We start from the raw sequence: 19,727 nt of genomic DNA, 5'->3' as shown, positions 1-19,727 counted from the left end.
TGAATGAAAAAGCACCAAGAATCCAAATAAAGTGCCTACTCTCAGGGAGCTTACCTTCTAATTGGGAGTATGAAACTAAGGGGTTCTGCAGAAGGTAAGAGTTCCAGGCCTGGAGTCAGGAAGGCTCATCCTTCTCGAGTTCAAATCTGGCCTCAGACTCTTATTGGCTATGTGACTCTGGGCAAATAACTTAACCATGTTTGCCTCAGTTTCCTCATCTGTAAAATGAGCTGAAGAAGGAAATGGCCAACCACTCCACTATCTCGGCCAAGAAAACCCCAGGTGGGGTCATGAAGAATGGGGCATACCTGTAAAATGACTGAACAACAAGAATAGATAGAGGATTTCAGCTCCTGCTCAGCTTTTTTGATTTATAGCTACTATAACTAACTCTTGATGAGAGGTAGTAACTTGCCTATTTCCATAATCATCTGGTGGCAGAACTGGACCCCAATCCCAAGTCTCCCAAATTCTAGTTTAGAAACCTTTACATTATTCTCCCATCTTGAATGAGCAAAGAAAAGGCATGAAAACTGAGGAGAAGCTGAGAGGATGAAGAGTAAATGCAGCCTGGATATCATTAAGAGTAGACCAAACAGGGGGCAGCTAGGTGGCACAGTGGATAGAGCACCAGCCCTGAATTCAGGAGGACCCGAGCTCAAATCTGGTCTCAGACACTTAACACGTCCTAGCTGTGTGACCCTGGGCAAGTCACTTAACCCCAGCCTCAGGAGGAAAAAAAAAAAGTTAAAAAAAAAAAAGAGTAGACCAAACAGTTGCCATGATCTCGTACTTTGGGGTTTGCCAAGAGCTTTCTATACAGCGCCTTGTACTCATGCCCAGTTGAGACAGCATGGTCCAGGGAGCAGGTCATGGGCTTTTGGAGCCATTGACTATCAGAATTCAAATCTTGCCTCATTTATGAGCTCGGTAACTCTGGGTTAGTCATTGACTATTAACAGTCTTTGGAGTCTGCAGTTCTGTTCTTCACCCCAGATCTTTGTCTTGTTTAGGGAGTTTCAGGAGGGAAAGTTGATGTTTATTGAGTTGAGTTGAATAGAGTATTTTATATTGGGTCCTAAAGGCAATACAGAGCCATTGGATTTTATTGAGCAGGGTGGGGGGTGGAGGGGGTGACATGATCAGATCTCCCTGACTCCTTGTGTTCTTTCAGAGGATAATCTTCTATACCATTTGTAGCTAGAACTATTCTGATATTCCCAGCAGTCTCCTGGGCATAGCTTTGGATGATTATAATTTAACTTGGGAAGCTCCCACCCGCACTCCAGTCCCCTGGCTTGTTTGCTATCTAATCTCCCCACTGAGTATTCTCATTGCTTATGTTGATAACTAATTAATGTTTAGGAAATGGGAAGTTGGCCCCTGCTGCGTAGTGCTCTCCCACAACTACAGACCCACTCTGGAGGCAAAAAATTGTTTCCATTGAGCTCAGTGGGACAGAGTCAAACATCCAGAATACTTGGGAGTAAGAGGAGCTGCCAGTTCTTTCTGTTGCCCAAGAGAATGATTTATGGTCGAGCCACAAAAATGTCCCATTTTGGTCCTGATGGGTGCTGGCCACCTCTTGCTTCTCCCCCTCCCTGTCCCAATTCTCTTCTCTGTTTTGACTCACAGCCCATGGCTTCTGGAATCTTTTATTCCAAGGATGAAAACCCTCAAGTTTTGTGGGAAGCAGAGTTTTTAAGATTATTGTTCTTCTGTGGGTGATATAGGTCTGTGATTTTTGGAATCCCCCAAAGTCTAAGGAATTAAGGTTGAGCGTTCCCCCAAAGCCTGGTAGAGAGGCCCATGTTGGTCAGGAGTGAGCTGCAGTCTACCAAGGAAAAACCTCTCCAGAGAAAGAGATTGTCATCTGGGAAATGATGAAAAAAGACGGGCTCAGGAGCAGATCAAAGGGCCTGCCTTCGTGCTCCACTGCGACCCCTAGAACGTTGAGCCGTTCAGGTTGGGGAGATCTCGCTGTGGGAGATTTGCAGGAGGACATGCACAAGCCTTTCTCTCCAGTGACCTGGAAGTCCCAAGTAGGACCCTGAAAATTGGAGAGACTTAATGATAACGATGATGAGAGCGGAGGAGAGGGGCAGTGACAAGAGAAAGGTCAGCTGTAAGTGGGGGCACTACAAGAGTCCCCACTTAGCATGGTGCCTGGAACGTGGACGTCCTTAAGAAACTCACGTTGATGTGAGCCCAGAGGAGAGTGTTCCGACTCATATCTCAGCTGCTTCTCAGTGGATGTGTCTCTGTCTCTCTCTGTGTCTCTGTCTCTCTCTGTGTCTCTGTCTCTCTCTGTGTCTCTGTCTCTCTCTGTGTCTGTCTCTCTCTATGTCTCTGTCTTTCTTTGTCTCTCTGTCTCTTTCTTTGTCTCTCTGTCTCTGTCTCTTTCTTTGTCTCTCTGTCTCTTTCTTTGTCTCTCTGTCTCTGAATCTATATCTATATCTATCTATCTATCTAGATAGATAGATATAGATATAGAGGAGATAAATTTAGACTTAAAGGTTCCTAGCTTCATAGATTTACAGATCTATATCTAGACAGAGAGGCCCCTAGGGGGTGCCACAGTGCACAGAACATTTCTGTTCCACCATGACCTCGGACAATAGCTGGGGACCCCTGGACAAGGAAGGCTCTTAAGCCTGTCTGCCTCTAGTAACACAGGGTTAAAAACAGCACTGTCCCGTAATATTGACAAAGTGCTTTGCAATTTCTAATGCACCATATAAATCTAAGGCTATACACTTATGTCTTTACCTATAATTTTGATGTAAACCCGTGATTTTATCCATATAGGAAGCTGCTGGCGGGGTATCCCCTTTCCTCCATGTAAATCTTCTACACCTTCTGTTTAAGGCAGTTCACTGGGCAATTGGAAGAGAACCTTTACATCAATCTAACAGGCCTTATTATCCCCATTTTTCCAGAGTAAAAAATGGAGGGAGGCACAGGGAAAATTACAGTATTTTAGGTTAAAGGTTCCTCAGAAACCAGCTGGTGTTAAGTGAAATGTCTATAGTTATATAGCCAGTGAATGGCAGAGACAGTATTTAAAGGCAAGTGGATAGATTGCCAAACCTGGAGTCGGGAAGACCCGAGTTAAAATCTGGGCTCAGATGCTTACTAGGCATATGACTCTGTTTGCCTCAGTTTCCTCATCTGTATAATAATCCACAAAAGGAAATGGCAAATCGCTCATGTATCTTTGCTGAGAAAACCCCACAAGGGGTCACAAAGAGTTGGACACGACTGAAACGAATGAACAACAATATCTCTTAAATCCAAATTCAACACTCTATCCCCATGATACTGGGATGTCAAGATAGTTCTTAAAAGATGTCTTCATGGAATAAACAATGCTTCTCTGTGTGGGAAGACATTGACTTTGACCCCCTGGAAATGATTAACAAGTTTAAAAAAAAATCATATCCTCCTTCCTATTTCCTTTCTTCCCTCTCTCTTTTCTTTCCCTTCCCTCCTCTCCTGTCTTCCTTTCTTCTTTCCCTCCCTTCCTTCATTTCTCTCTTCTTTCTTTCCTTTTTTCCCCTCTTTTCCTTCTTCCATCTTGCTTCTCCAAAAGTGGGGGGAGACAGTAACTTTGTACCAAAGGCTTCTCCCGGCTTTGGAGGCCATCGGAGACAAATACAGGGGCTGTGTCAGGGACTGTGGCCACCAGGTGGATTTCTGTTCCTCTCGGGCTGGTTTGGAGTCTTTCAGGAGATGTCTGTACACAACCATACACAATTGCTGTAGACCCTGTTTCACCTTGTACTCAGAGTACAAACAAATAAATCAAGTCACGTTTTCCTGGCCACTGAGGGCCGAAGCAGCTGCCTCTGGTGGTTGGGTAGGTTTTCAGAGCTTCTCCAGCCTTCCCCAAGCACCCCCGAGTGTGTAATGGTGCCCTTGTTTCCCTCCATCCCCGAGGCAGGGAACTGTAGCTGGCCCTTGGTCTCTGTTGGAGCACCGCCAGCCTCCTCTGAACATTTCACCTCTGACTTTAGCCTCTGTGAGGGTCAGCCATGGTTTGGGGCCACTGGGTTGATTCCTGGGCCAAATTCTTCACTCAGACTTTCTCTGAAAATCGTCCAAAGAACACATTTCAAAGTAGGGCAGAAGCACTCCTCCTGCTGCACCCCTGGGGTTCCCTGGACCTCCGGAGGAGTAGTTCGCCTCAGCCAGGCTGAGACTTCCATAGGAAGTGAAAGGGGTCTTTCAGACCAACTTCATCAGACCAAGTCTAAGCTAGCCCTGATTTCAGGGTCCTGAATTCGGTTCCCTGGGTTACTAGTCTTGCTTTCTTCTCGTGTGACCTCGGGAGAATCACTAGCTGCTTCAGCCTCAATTTCCTCCTCTGCAAAATGAAGAACTTGGAATAAATCATCTGCGTAATAACCTCCTGGAAGCAGCTTGGTGGTGTAGTGGATAACTTGCTGGATCTGGAATTAGGAAAATCTGAGTTCAAATCCAGCTTCAGACATTTAATTTCCTCAAAAGCAAAGTGGGGATAATCACTCCGTGTTGCTGTGAGAGTAAAATGAGATAATTATCGATAAAGTTCTTGGTAAACTTTAAATTGTAAAATAATTGCTACTTACAATAATGATGACAACAATCTCCTCTTTTTGTCATTTTGTCAAATTTTCTCAATTATAACATTCTATGTTACTTGTTCTAAGGCCCTTTCTTTTTAAATATCCAGTGCTCTCTGTTCTATCATTCCAAGGTTCCTTCTTGCTCTGATATTTGGCATTCTCAGATTTTTCTACTTTCTAAGTTTCTATTAACAATGATTGTAATTTTCTGTTTCTAATAATAAGGTCCCTTCTTTCTCTTAACACTTGATGCTACATCATTGAACATTTCAAATTCTTTTTTTTTTTTTTTTTTTTATTTATTTTTATTTTATTTTATAATTATAACATTTTTTGACAGTACATATGCATGGGTAATTTTTTACAACATTATCCCTTGCACTTACTTCTATTCAGATTTTTTCCTTCCTCCCCCAAACCCCTCCCCCAGATGGCAAGCAGTCTTATATATGTTAAATATATTACAGTATAATTTAGATACAATATATGTGTGTAGAACCGAATTTTTTGTTGCACAGGAAGAATTGGATTCAGAAGGTAAAAATAACAGTTTACATTCATTTCCCATTGTTCCTTTTCTGGATGTAGCTGGTTCTTTCCATCATTAATCAATTGGAATTGGATTAGCTCTTCTCTATGTTGAAGAAATGCACTTCCATCAGCATACATCCTCGTACAGTATCATTGTTGAAGTGTATAATGATCTTCTGGTTCTGCTCGTTTCACTCAGCATCAGTTGATGTAAGTCTCTCCAAGCCTCTCTATATTTCTCCTGTTGGTCATTTCTTATAGAACAATAATATTCCATAACATTCATATACCATAGTTTACCCAACCATTCTCCAATTGATGGACATCCATTCATCTTCCAACTTCTAGCCACTATGAAAAGGGCTGCCACAAACATTTTGGCACATACAGGACCCTTTCCCTTCTCTAGTAGTTCCTTGGGGTATAAGCCCAGTAGTAGTATGGCTGGGTCAAAGGGTATGCACATTTTGATAACTTTTTGGGCATAATTCCAGATTGCTCTCCAGAATGGTTGGATTCTTTCACAACTCCACCAACAATGCATCAGTGTCCCAGTTTTCCCACAGCCCCTCCAACATTCATCGTTATTTGTTCCTGTCATCTTAGCCAATCTGACAGGTGTGTAATGATACCTCAGAGTTGTCTTAATTTGCATTTCTCTGATCAATAGTGATTTGGAACACTCTTTCATATGAGTGGAAATAGTTTTAATTTCATCATCTGAAAATTGTCTGTTCATATCCTTTGACCATTTATCAATTGGAGAATGGCTTGATTTCTTATAGATTAAAGTCAATTCTCTGTATATTTTGGAGATGAGGCCTTTATCAGAACCTTTAACTGTAAAAATTTTTTCCCAATTTGTTACTTCCCTTCTAATCTTGTTTGCATTAGTTTTGTTTGTGCAGAAACTTTTTAATTTGGTGTAATCAAAATGTTCTATTTTGTGATCAATAATGGTCTCTAGTTCTCCCTTGGACACAAACTCCTTCCTCCTCCACAAGTCTGAGAGGTAAACCATCCCATGTTCCTCCAATTTATTTATGATTTTGTTCTTTATGCCTAAATCTTGGACCCATTTTGATCTAATCTTAGTATGTGGTGTTAAATGTGGGTCCATGCCTAGTTTCTGCCATACTAATTTCCAGTTTTCCCAGCAGTTTTTGTCAAATAATGAATTCTTATCCCAAAATTTGGGATCTTTGGGTTTGTCAAAGATTAGATTGCTATTTTTATTCACTATCTTGTCCTGTGAACCTAACCTATGCCACTGATCAACTAGTCTATTTCTTAGCCAATACCAAATGGTTTTGGTGACTGTTGCTTTATAATATAGCTTTAAATCAGGTACACTTAGACCACCTTCCTCTGACTTTTTTTTCATTAGTTCCCTTGCAATTCTCGACCTTTTATTCTTCCATATGAATTTTGTTGTTATTTTTTCTAGGTCATTAAAATAGTTTCTTGGGAGTCTGATTGGTATAGCACTAAATAAATAGATTAGTTTGGGGAGTATTGTCATCTTTATTATATTCGCTCGGCCTATCCAAGAACATTGAATGTCTTTCCAATTATTTAAATCTGACTTTATTTTTGTGGCAAGTGTTTTGTAATTTTGCTCATATAATTCCTGACTCTCCTTTGGTAGATATATTCCCAAATATTTGATACTATCGACTGTTATTTTGAATGGAATTTCTCTTTGTATCTCTTGCTGTTGGATTGTGTTGGTAATGTATAAAAATCCTGAGGATTTATGTGGATTTATTTTGTATCCTGCGACTTTGCTAAAATTCTGAATTATTTCTAATAGCTTTTTAGCAGAGTCTTTGGGGTTCTCTAAGTATACCATCATGTCATCTGCGAAAAGTGACAATTTGATTTCTTCATTTCCTACTCTAATTCCTTGGATCTCTTTCTCGGCTCTTATTGCCAAGGCTAGAGTTTCTAGTACTATATTGAATAGTAATGGTGATAGTGGGCAACCTTGTTTCACTCCTGATCTAACAGGGAAAGGTTCTAGTTTATCACCATTACATATGATGTTTACTGAAGGTTTTAAATATATGCTCCTTATTATTTTAAGGAATAGTCCATTTATTCCTATACTCTCAAGCGTTTTTAGTAGGAATGGATGTTGGATTTTATCAAATGCCTTTTCTGCATCTATTGAGATGATCATATGGTTTTTATTAATTTGATTATTAATATGGTCAATTATACTAATAGTTTTCCTAATATTAAACCAGCCCTGCATTCCTGGTATAAATCCCACTTGGTCATAGTGTATTATTCTGGGGATGATTTTCTGAAGTCTATTTGCTAATATCTTATTTAAGATTTTAGCATCAATATTCATTAAGGAAATTGGTCTATAGTTTTCTTTCTCAGTTTTCGATCTACCTGGTTTAAGTATCAGTACCATGTCTGTGTCATAGAAGGAATTTGGTAGGACTCCTTCAATCCCTATTTTTTCAAATAGTTTACATAGCATTGGAGTTAGTTGTTCTTTAAATGTTTGGTAGAATTCACCTGTAAATCCATCTGGTCCTGGGGACTTTTTCTTAGGAAGTTGGTTAATAGCTTGGTCTATTTCTTTTTCTGAGATGGGACTATTTAGACTACTTACTTCTTCCTCTGTTAATCTGGGCAAGCTATATTTTTGAAGGTATTCTTCCATTTCATTTAAGTTATCAAATTTATCGGCATAAAGTTGAGCAAAGTAGCTCCTAACTATTGTTCTAATTTCCTCTTCATTAGTGGTGAGTTCACCCTTTTCATTTTCAAGACTATCAATTTGCTTTTTCTCTTTCCTTTTTTTAATCAGGTTTACTAAGGGTTTGTCTATTTTGTTGGTTTTTTCATAAAACCAACTCTTAGTTTTATTAATTAATTCAATAGTTTTTTTACTTTCAATTTTATTAATCTCACCTTTTATTTTTTGAATTTCAAGTTTTGTGTTTGTCTGGGGGTTTTTAATTTGTTCCTTTTCTAGCAATTTTAGTTGTAAACCCAATTCGTTGGCCCTCTCTTTCTCTATTTTACGCAAGTAGGCCTGTAGAGATATAAAACTTCCCCTAATTACTGCTTTGGCTGTATCCCACACATTTTGGTATGATGTCTCATTATTGTCATTTTCTTGGGTGAAGTTATTAATTATGTCTATGATTTGCTGTTTTACCCAATCATTCTTTAGTATAAGATTATTTAGTTTCCAATTATTTTTTGGTCTATTTTCCCCTGGCTTTTTATTAAATGTTATTTTGATTGCATTATGGTCTGAAAAGGATGCATTTACTATTTCTGCCTTACTGCATTTGATTTTGAGGTTTTTATGCCCTAGTATATGATCAATTTTTGTATAGGTTCCATGAACTGCTGAGAAGAAAGTATATTCCTTTCTGTCTCCATTTAGCTTTCGCCAAAGATCTATCATATCAAACTTTTCTAGTATTCTATTTACCTCTTTGACTTCTTTCTTATTTATTTTGTGGTTTGATTTATCTAATTCTGATAGTGCAAGGTTGAGATCTCCCGCTATTATAGTTTTGCTATCTATTTCCTCTTGCAGCTCTCTTAATTTCTCTTTTAAGAATTTAGATGCTGCACCACTTGGTGCATACATGTTTAATATTGATACTGCTTCACTATTGATGCTTCCCTTTAGCAGGATATAATGCCCTTCCTTATCTCTTTTAATTAGATCAATTTTTGTTTTTGCTTGATCTGAGATGAGGATGGCTACTCCTGCTTTTTTGGTTTTGCCTGAAGCATAATAGATTCTGCTCCACCCTTTTACTTTTAGTTTGAATGTCTCATCCTGTTTCAGGTGTGTTTCCTGTAAACAACATATAGTAGGAGAACATTTCAAATTCTAAGAGCCCTTCCAGCCCTGGTGTTCTGAGTTCTCAGACTTTGCAGACGTATGATGCTGTGTTCCTTGTTGTAGCTGGGAATATTCTGTGGCCTGACATCCCAGGTTCTAAAGGCTCTTCCCGTTCTGACATTCTGTTTTTCATATTGGTCACTCTGCTTTCCAGGTCGCTTCCATCTGTTCATCCTTGGAGCCTATAGTTACTGTGTGGTGTTTCTGCCGCACCGATCACTCTCTTGCTTTGACTTCCAGTTTCAAAGGCAATGGTGACCTCAGAGAGCCATAGCGTGGCTCCATTGAGCACAGGTGATGTTTCTTTTGAAACAGAGCTCCAAACCAGTAGATGAGGGGAAGACTGTCAACGTAGTTTGCCTGGATTTGAATAAGGCATTTGTTAAAGCTATTCTTGGGACAAGATGAGAAACAAGAGATTCATAACTCTGTTTCCAAGTGGTAGAATTTGTTTACAGTTGGAAATCATCTTGGAAAGGGTCTGTGGTGGTGGTCTGCAGGGTTCTGTGATTGGCCTGGGGCTGCTGAACATTTTGCCAGTGACTTGGATAAAGACAAAAAAGATGAGAGAGAGAGAGAGACAGACACACAGAGAGAGGCAGACAGACAGATACAGCCACACAGTGAGAGGCAGACACAGACAGACAGAGGCAGACACAGAGACACACAGAGAGAGACAAAGAGAGAAAGAGAGAGACAAACAGACACAGATAGAGAGATAGACACAGAGATACACAGAGAGAGACAGAAAGAGAGAGACAAACAGACAGACAGACACAGAAACACACAGATAGAGACAAAGAGAGAGAGAGAGAGAGACAAACAGACACAGACAGACAAACACAGAGACACACAGATAGAGACAAAGAGAGAAAGAGAGAGACAGACAGACAGACAGACACAGAGACACACAGATAGAGACAAAGAGAGAAAGAGAGAGACAGACAGACAGACAGACACAGAAACACACAGATAGAGACAAAGAGAGAAAGAGAGAGACAAACAGACACAGACAGACAGACAGACACAGAAACACACAGATAGAGACAAAGAGAGAAAGAGAGAGACAAACAGACACAGAAACACACAGATAGAGACAAAGAGAGAGAGAGAGACAAACAGACACAGACAGACAAACACAGAGACACACAGATAGAGACAAAGAGAGAAAGAGAGAGACAGACAGACAGACAGACACAGAAACACACAGATAGAGACAAAGAGAGAAAGAGAGAGACAAACAGACACAGACAGACAGACAAACACAGAGACACACAGATAGAGACAAAGAGAGAAAGAGAGAGACAAACAGACACAGACAGACAAACACAGAGACACACAGAGAGAGACAAATAGAGAGAGACAAACACAGACAGAGACACAGACGGACACAGAGACACAGAGAGAGAGACAGAGAAATGAGAGACAGACACAGACAGCGAGACAGACGGACACAGAGACACAGAGAGAGACAGAGAGAAAGAGAGAGACAGACACAGAGACACACAGAGAGAGACAAAGAGAGAGAGAGAGACAGACACAGACAGAGACACAGATGGACACAGAGACAGAGACAGACAAAGAGAGAGAGAGAGACACAGACACAGACAGAGACACACAAAGACAGAGAGAGAGAGACAGACAAACAGACACAGAGAGATACACATAGAGAAGGAGAGAGATGGAGGGAGTGTGTTTGTGGTGCATGTGTGTGTGTTGGTGAATTATGGGATGAAGCCATTGGAAACTGATAGCAATGGCTTAAAAAGCATCTGCAAGATATTTTAAAAGGAGGTCTAGCTAATATTATAATTTTTTTGCATGATTGAACATGTATAACATGTATTTAATTGCTTACTCTCTCAGGGAGGGAGGAAGTGAGAGAGCGAGAGAAAATTTGAAGTTCAAGTAAAAAAAAAGTAAAAAATCATCTTTAGATGTAACTGGGGAAAACAAAAAAAATTAAGAAAGGCCTGGGTTGCCTGCTTCTGAAAATTGTAGATGGCACCAATCTACAAGTGATTATAGGATAGGGTCAAAATCAAAAAACAGTTCAATAGTCTGATCCCGTAAGACAAGATGGAATGCTGATAAGGACCACTAGGTGGTGCAATAAAAAATATTGGTCCTAGGGTCGTAAGTTCAAATTTGGCTTCATACTTACTAGTTTGGGTGACCCAAGGCAAGTCATTTAATCCTATTTGCCTCAGTTTCCTCATAAATGAAGTAGAGAAAGGAATGGCAAACCATTCCAGTATTTTTGGCAAAAAGACTGAAAAATCGACAATAGTGATAAATATTGAATTCTCCCCAAACCCAGTGTCACATCTAAGATGGCAGTTGGCATTTCACTGGAAATAAAGGCACAAGTGGTAGTGGACAGCGAGCTCATTCTGCGGCACTAGGGTGAGATGACGGCCCCCGAGGAAGCTGATGGGATGTTATTGGGCTGCCTTGAGAGAGGGATAGTGTCCTGGCCTCTGAATCTTGTCTCCTGGCCTCTGCCCTCAGGACACTGCATACATGGTATCATTTTTACTTCTGGGAATTGTGTTTTTGAATGTACCCAGAGGAGGGCAGCTAGGGTGGTAAGAAACGTGGAGTCCATGCCATGCAAGGGTTGGGATGTTTAGCCAAGAGAAGACGCTCCCTCACTGAGTGTCCATCCCCCCTCCACCTTTCCATTTATTCATTTACCAAGTTTTGTCTGTTACCAGGTCTCTTTTTCTTCCTTTTTCTTCTTCTCTTCCTCTTCTCTTTCTCCAACTCCTCCTATCCCTGGCTCTCTTCAAAACCAATCTCAGGTGTTTCCTCCTACATAAAACCTTTCCTAATTTCCCAGTTGTTGGACCCTCTCCACTGAAATTACTTTGTATCCAGTGCTCATTGCATAATTTTTTATAATAATACCTTTTTATTTTTTCTGAATACATGCAAAGATAATTTCCAACATTCCCCTTTACAAAGCATTGTTCCCAAATTTTTCTCTTCCTCTTCCCCTTCCCCTAGATAGCAAGCAATCCAATGTAGGTTAAACATTTAATGCACAGTTATTCTAAATATATTTCCATATTTGGTCACATTGCACAAGAAAAATCAGATCAAAGGGAGGAAAATAAACCGGGAGAAAGAAAAATCTAAGCAAACAAACAACAACAAAAAGATGAAAATATTTTGCTTTGATCCACAGTCTCCATAGTTCTCTCTGTGTATGTAGAGGACTCTTTCCAAGGGATGAATAATGTTTAAAAAAAAAGCCAAAAATAATTTTGGTAAGTGAACTGCTTATGTCATTTCTGCTCAAAAGCTTTCAATTGCTCTCAATTTCTAATAGACAGTATGTAGTAGAGTGGGAGCACCTTGAGGGTAGAATGTTTTTTAGGGCCTGGCACTAAGTAGGCATTTAATGCTTGTGGAACTGAACTGAAAATAGTGGAGGATGAAGGCCGTGGAGGAGAGGTGGGAAGAAGAGGAAGTATGTCCATGGCTGCTCCATGATTTGACTAGTTCCACTTGGCCCCAGAGGCCGTCAAGAACTCTGGGGGAGTATTAGTGGGGAAGATATTGAGAAGTCAAATCTTGACTCAGGAAAAGTTGCCAACTTAGGAGAACCATCCTAGCCTAGAATGGCTCGGATGGTGGTGAACCCCAACTCTTGAAGAGTTGCTCTACAAAGGCTGGAAGGTCACTTGTGATATTTTGTAGAAGGGATTTTGGGTCAGGAATGGGTTGGCCTCTGACGTCCCATCTAAATCGGACGTCTTGTGATTTGGTGATTCCCTTTAGACATGGTCCCATCCACATTCCTTTTGGACGTAGGGCACAGATGAGTGAAACATGCAGCAAGGAGAGGGTTTTTGTCATGGTCTGACCGTCCGAGACTCTATCCTTTTGTCCAGCTGGTTCTATTACAGGGGAGTGTGCAGGAGAGATTGTCTCCAATCATCCCTGGTGGAAGGCGTGCATTGTATTAGTGTATAAAGGATGGGAGGAGAGAGCAGTGGTTTTCATTGAATCAACCTTCTTCATTCCAGGAATGGGCCTGCTCCTATAAGTCCATCAGGGCAGCTGCCTCCCAGATACAGCAACTCTCTAATCAGGCAGCTTTGCACCTTTGAGTAATTTGTGATCTTAGACTTGGCCAGAGCCTGAAGATTTAGGTAAATGACTTGCCCAGGGTCACCCAAGCATCCATGGATCAGAGGCAAGATTTGAACCCAGGTTTTCTTGATCCCATTCTGCCAGACTTGCTGTGACCTTCTGCACTCTGCCTCTGCCCCAGGTCCCCTTCCTGTGATTAGTCACTGCCATTTCATGGAAGCCTCCAGAGATGCTGATATCCCTCACATGTTGGCTCACTCCCCCAATCTTTTCTCTGCCTCTTTAAAGTCACTCAAGTCATTCTTCCCCAGCTCCTTGGCTCCCTGATCTCTGCTGTATCACTTGTAGAATGTCAGCTCCCTAGAGATAGGAAATGTCTGGTTTGCTCGTAGAGTTATCCCTTGTACATCCCTGGGAGGAAGGAGCACAGCATCCTCCCTCCCCCTCCTCTCCACCCTCATGATTTGAAAAATCCATGTAGATTTTTTTTTGGCTCTCTCTTTGTAGCAGGGAAGAAGTCTGAATTATTATGGTATTAAAAGATAAATTAAATTGATATTATATAATACTATACACATATTTTATGTATCTCTCTCTGGGTTTTAAATTTTTTTTCCTGCATCACCCACTGACTTTTGTGTATTGTCTGCGGCTTCTGCAAAACTTCCCTGAAATTCTCATTTAATTTCCTATGCCTGTAATATATCAAAACCTAGATGGGCAATGTTGGGATGTAGAAGGGATAACTGTACCATATTTGTATTCCCAGCAGGGAGACAGAGACCAGGGCGAGGTAAGAATTTAATGAATGTACACTCTTCCTCTCTCCCTTCTTTTCCTTTCTTTTTTTCATTTCTCTCCCTCTTCCTCCCCTTCTCTCCTCCTCTCTCTTTTCCCCTTTTCTCTTTCCTTCTCTTTCTCCACTCCTCTTCATGGTAACATGAAAAGTCAGCTAATTTTCAAGTCAGGAAATTGGGGGTTATTATCTTCACTTGTATAACTTGACTCTATGTTTTCACTTTCTGAGACTCAGTTTCTTCATCTGGAAAAGAAAGGGATTAGCTCAGTGAGCCTTCCAGACCTCTATCTGAGCTCTCTATGAGTTTAAGAGCTAAAGCCTGGTTAAAATGTCCCCACTTGATGGCCAGAAGGTGGGGGGTGGGGCTGCAAAGGGACCTCGTGGACTCTGGGGCCCAACACTTCCCAACATTTGTTTTGTTTCAGTGACTCCTCTGACAATCTGCTGGAGTCTAATGCACTGTGGTTTGGTGCCTACATTTATAATCGAAGGGAACGTGAAATTGCAGTTAGAGATGGAGAATTGCTAGTAAATTGTTTAACAGTTGGCTGCCCCAAAAATAAATAAGTACTTACATATGTACACATACACATACTTACGTATATATAGATGTAGATTACAAATTTCTTTAATCTGCTTCATTAATATTTTCTTCATCACTTTCTTAATCTAGAAATCACCTAAACAGCAAATCGAGGCCTCCTCTGTATGTGCATTTCTGATGTCTAAATGCCCACCCTGAAAACTGAACAGTTGGCTCTTAGGAGCAGGGTTTAATTGGTTCCGGCACTCCCGCTGCTTAGAGAGTAATTAAAAAAAAAAAAAGAAAATCTGTTCTATGATGGCAGTCGTCCCGACCCCCAGTTAAGAACTCTGGTTTAGGCCAGATTTAATTTACAGATAAGGAAACTGAGACCCAGATTGGGGAAATGGGTTTCTCGGGATTCCCCAGTGAATCGGGAGCCTCGTTGGTCTGGCACCCAGATCTCCCCAGACCGAGCTCTTTCCTTGGATTCCTCAGTTAATTATTATTGAGTGAGTGGCTCAAGCAGGCCCCGGCATCTCGGATTGCAAACAGGATGAACGCTGTCTCCAGTCTCTAACCCTTTCTGGCCCCGTGATGCCTCTGAAGACAGGTTGTCCTCAGAGAGAGCGTGAGGGAGGGATTACTTTCTCATTAAGATGGCCACCACATGCCCCCAGGAGCAGGTGGCCTGTTCTGTTATTAGAAGAGGCCTCCTCTGATTTCGGAGCCCTTCTGTGTCCTCGTTCCGCGTGGCTAATTCTGGCCAGCCTTCCCAGGTATTTCCTGAGGAGATCCCCTCCCTCTCTCCCTTTTTTGCCACCTGTTTATCGGCCACATTGCTCACATGCCTCAGTGCTTCTCCGAGGCCCAGCTCGGGCCCTCCGTTCTCTCCTTACTCTGTGACTTTCCAAGGCCAAGGCGAGCTGGTCGTGTCTCAAATTAGAACAAAACATTCCTGTTCTTGAACGTTATACTCTGGAGGATTTCACATCCGCGGAGCTGGGTGCCAGGTGCTTTAGGTACAGAGTCATGATTTTGTTCCGGAAGCCGTGGGGTGGGGAGGGGAAAGGATTGGGATAGTTTTGATCCCCAGATTCACAGCCCCAAAAGCAGTCCACGGGAGAGCTTTCTTAGGGTCCTCTTGGTGTCCAGAGAGAGTGAGCTCCCACCTTGGGCCCTTTCTGGCAAATATTCTGTACAGATGGATCAGCTGGCTGCCCACAGCAAGACTGCTTGGTCTTTACAGTGGGAAAAGGATTTGAGTGAACAAGAAAAGCCTCTTTTTCCTTTGCTTTTTCATGATCTGTCGATGTGATTATAGATTTGGAAGTGAAAGACCATCACTCTAATCTGCTCTTTTTTTTTCCCCCCCTGAGGCTGGGGTTAAGTGACTTGCCCAGGGTCACACAGCTAGGAAGTGTTAAGTGTCTGAGACCAGATTTGAACCTGAGTCCTCCTGAATTCAGGGCTGGTGCTCTATCCACTGCGCCACCTAACTGCCCCTAACCTTCTCTTTTTATAAGTGAAAAAATCAAGAGACTGGCAAGGGTAAGGTGGTCCCAAAGTGGCAGAATGTGAATCTGAACCCAGGGCTTGTGATTCCAAATCTAGCATTCTTTTCATGGCCCTCTTTTGCCCCGGCCCTTGGACTGTTAGCAAGAGGTGGGATTCTTTATAAAGAAAGAAATCCACAAGCATTTCTTGTGTATGTCTCTATTTGAACTTTTAATGAAATGTTGTTTCTGTTCGATAATTTTTGTCATTTAGAGATATTCAAGCACGAGTGTGTGTTCAGATAGCTCTAAGTGACAGACAAGAGGTCACCTAGTCCAACCCCCCCCCTCCCCAACTCCATCTTGCGGAGGAGAGTGCGGAGTCTAGGAGAGATAAGGTGGTGGCCTGAGATCACCCAGGCTAGCAGGCCTGAGGGCCCACATTCAGTCCCAGGAGCCCGTTCCCATCATTCTTTCCCTTGCACCCACAGTATTTCCACGGGTCCCGGCCGGAAAGTTGATGGCATATTAAAGCAGAGGAAAAAGGTATGTTTGCAATCAGAGAGAGGTTGGCACAGTGGCAGGTGCACGTTGAGAATAAATAGGTTTTCAAGATCGCCAGGAGTTGCTAGGCAGACGGAAACAAATAAAAGTGACATTAGGGAAGCAGTCAAACCAGCAGTTTTCTTAATTTCGGTTTTATGATTCTGGCTGGATTCTGGTCAATCATCCTAGTGTTTGAACTGTGAGAATCCGTTCGTTTTGCCAACACTCTCCTTTTGGTCTGGTCACAGCCAATGGGCTGGGCTTGCTTCCCCAGCAGCTAGTGGCCTGACTTTTTCAAGATGAGGAGGGCCAATGGGCCCGAGCCAGAACGTTTGAACTGCTTCAAAGGTGAAAAGGGACTATATTAAGAAAGCAACTCAATCTTGCCATGAGCAGCTGTGGGCCCCACGGCACAGCCTCCGTTTGCGCTGCTGGATTCCCCTGCTGGGCTCAGGCTGTCTTATAGAAGGTTATATTTTACCCTGGCGGGTGTATTCACCATGGTTGGGACCCTTTGGAATCAGAGGGCCTACATTTTAATCTGATTTACTAACTGTGTAATCTTTGGCAACTTCTCTGGGTCCATTTTCTCAACTGAAAAATTAAAGGATTGGACTTGATCTCTAAGGTTTAAGCCCTAAAACTCTCTCCCTTCCCACCACTTAACCAAAGCTTAACTTGAGTCCATTTTTTAGGAAAAAATGAAGCCAGATCAATGTGAAACTGTATCAAGTTTTCTATTACTGTAATATGGCATCTTAGAATTAGGGGTGAAAGGACCTCAGAACCAGCTTCTGTCCACCTCACTCTTTATGGATGAGGTAGCTGGGGGCTGAGAGGTGGTGGGATTTGCCAGGGAGTGTTCATTCTCAGAAACTTCTTCAGCATCACCTGAATTTTAGGTCCGCTTTAGAGGTGGAGTTGTCTCATTTGAAAGCTTTGAACTTCCTCATGCCAGTGAAATAACAGGTGGTCAGTCCTTACCTTTCTCTTGCTTATTATTGTTTTTCCCTATTCATTGGACCAGGGGCCAAGTTTGGCCTTCAGAGGCAGGACTACTCCTTCCTATGACATGTGGTAGGTGTGCAATTAGGGAAAATCACTTCATCTCTCAGTGCTCAACCATCTCTAAGATGATAAATTGGAGGGAATGTTTTGGTCTGAATGGCAGAGGAAATTTCCTCAATTAAGAATTCCATATTAGAATGAGGTCACAGGCCCAACCCCATCCTTATCTTATTTTTTTCTGCACTGATTTCTCCTGTCCGGCATGTACCATAATCATTTATTGATATCGCTGTTCTGGGAAACTCTGCCAATTAGAAAAGTGTGTTCCATAGGAAAGGAATCTGAAAGGAAAAGTCCTTGCATTTGTTGTTCTTCTGCACTACTGATGGCCTGAGAGCTTCCTGTGGTGATGCCAGAATTTTGTCACCCATAGGACGAGGTGGAAGGTCTTCACAACTCAGGCTGATCTATTCTAGAGTATTCTTCCTGGTCTCTTTAATAGATGTGTAATCCTGCCCTTTGCTTGTTTCCTTTCCTCAGGACAAGGCATGCTTCCCTCCTGGGCCTCTGCTTTATTCTTGTACGCAGGAAGTAGCCTGACATTTATAATGAGCTCTTTGGTCTGAGCCTGCTGGGGGCCAGGGGTTTGTAAATGTCACGATCTTTCCTGCTCTTCCAAATGGGATGAAGGGCCATGGCCAAGGTCATTGTGAATGGAGACTGTGCAGCTGGTGGAAGTGTCAGAGGTGGAAGCTGCCCAGTCGAGGTAACATGTAGTTGCTCAGACCTAATGGAACAGAAGGAAATATCCACTTCCAGCTGTGCCTAACAAGAGGTCTGACGCCCTCCCTGCTCAGATCCAGTAGAAGCCAGCAGTTTACCTTGTTAATATTGGTGATATGGTTTGTAGGCATCTCATTTGGTGCCCACATCAAGGTGGGCCCTTTGCATCCTTAGTTCACAGGTAAGATAGCTGAGACTCAGAGACGACTTGCTTAAAGTTACACGTCTACAAAGTATGTGAGGCAGGCTCTGATCCAAGACCTTCCTGACACCGAGACCAGCTCCCCGTCCTCCATGCCATGTTCCCCTGCCAGTATCTGACACTCCACTGATGAGGCACAACTTTCACGCATATCTTCCTTATTCCAAGCCTATCACTCTGTCGAATGAGTTCCTATTGGTAAAGTGCTTAGGCACATAGTAGGTGCTTAATAAATGCACATTCTCTTCTCCTGCTTGTCTCCATTGTGCTAAACTTCCAAGGAACTTCATCTTTGTTGCCCTCAACTTGTTTAGATGGACACTTAGATTCCTCCCTCCTCCAGCACACACATGTATTCAAACCACACTGCTTGTAGGCTCACCCCTTGGGCTCCTGGATTTGGTGGATTTGGGGGTAGAATTATCGCCATTTTCCCCTAGGTTTGCAGTGTGACTTATCCTGTGTGCTCATGACAGTGTGCGCTGATATGTATTTTGATATGCGAGAGAACATTGGTTCCAGTGGGATCCATACAAGTGGAGGAGTTTTCTTTACAATAATACTTAATATCATATATATATATATATGTATACACAATATATAATATGATATAATAAATACTTAATATTATATAATATTTAATACAATAAACTTAAATTTCAAGGTGTCTTAAACAAGAGGAAACAACACATTCTCGGCCTTGGAGGAAAGAACAAGTAATAATAGCTTTCTAGAGGTAAATTTAGGAGTGGTATTGGGGGAAAGTAATTGGAATAGAGAATTATCCACAGATGAGGTGAGATACCAATAATCACACTTCCCCCCTCCTCCAGGCTTGTTTTAAGGCTCCAGTAAGAGAATGTATATAAAATATTTTGTATAGCTTAAAATCCTATGTGAAAATAAGTTATTATTATTGTTGTTGTTGCAATGATTTTAGTCATTTTTGAAGGGTCCAGGCTATTTTCCAATTGTTAACATACATTTAAAATAAATTTCCTTATAAAATACTCTCCAAATATGAATTGTCCCAGATCCTGTTAGACATTAGTGACATTAGACAGAAAAGAGATCACTTGCCTTTAAGGTTTCTACTGGGTAAGGCAACATGTGTCTATGTAAGGATATAGATAGAGAAGTACGCAGTAATTTCATGATGCTCTGAGGGGTATCAGAAATTGGCTTGTGTAAATAATGGCTTTTAAGCAGTTCTTTGAAGGAAACTAGAATCCTAAGAGTTGGAGA

The 19,727-nt window shown here is 41.8% G+C and overlaps 1 protein-coding gene across 3 annotated transcripts in view; it reads left to right on the top strand.

Moving 5' to 3' along the window:
• Positions 1-19,727, top strand: part of BICC1 (BicC family RNA binding protein 1) — a 270,972-nt gene that overhangs the window by 83,776 nt on the left and 167,469 nt on the right. Inside the window, exon 1 of one of the 3 annotated variants that reach the window (XM_074297060.1) lies at positions 9,297-9,318. The exons of the other annotated variants lie outside the window; for them this stretch is intronic. The gene's annotated coding sequence lies outside the window, so the exon portion shown is untranslated. Of the gene's footprint in view, positions 1-9,296; positions 9,319-19,727 lie in introns of those variants that run through there. 3 annotated transcript variants of the gene reach the window in all.

This window comes from Sminthopsis crassicaudata, chromosome 2, assembly GCF_048593235.1.
Source record: "Sminthopsis crassicaudata isolate SCR6 chromosome 2, ASM4859323v1, whole genome shotgun sequence".
In the NCBI taxonomy this organism is placed as follows: Eukaryota; Metazoa; Chordata; class Mammalia; order Dasyuromorphia; family Dasyuridae; genus Sminthopsis; species Sminthopsis crassicaudata.
This window is presented reverse-complemented; position numbering and strand designations above follow the sequence as displayed.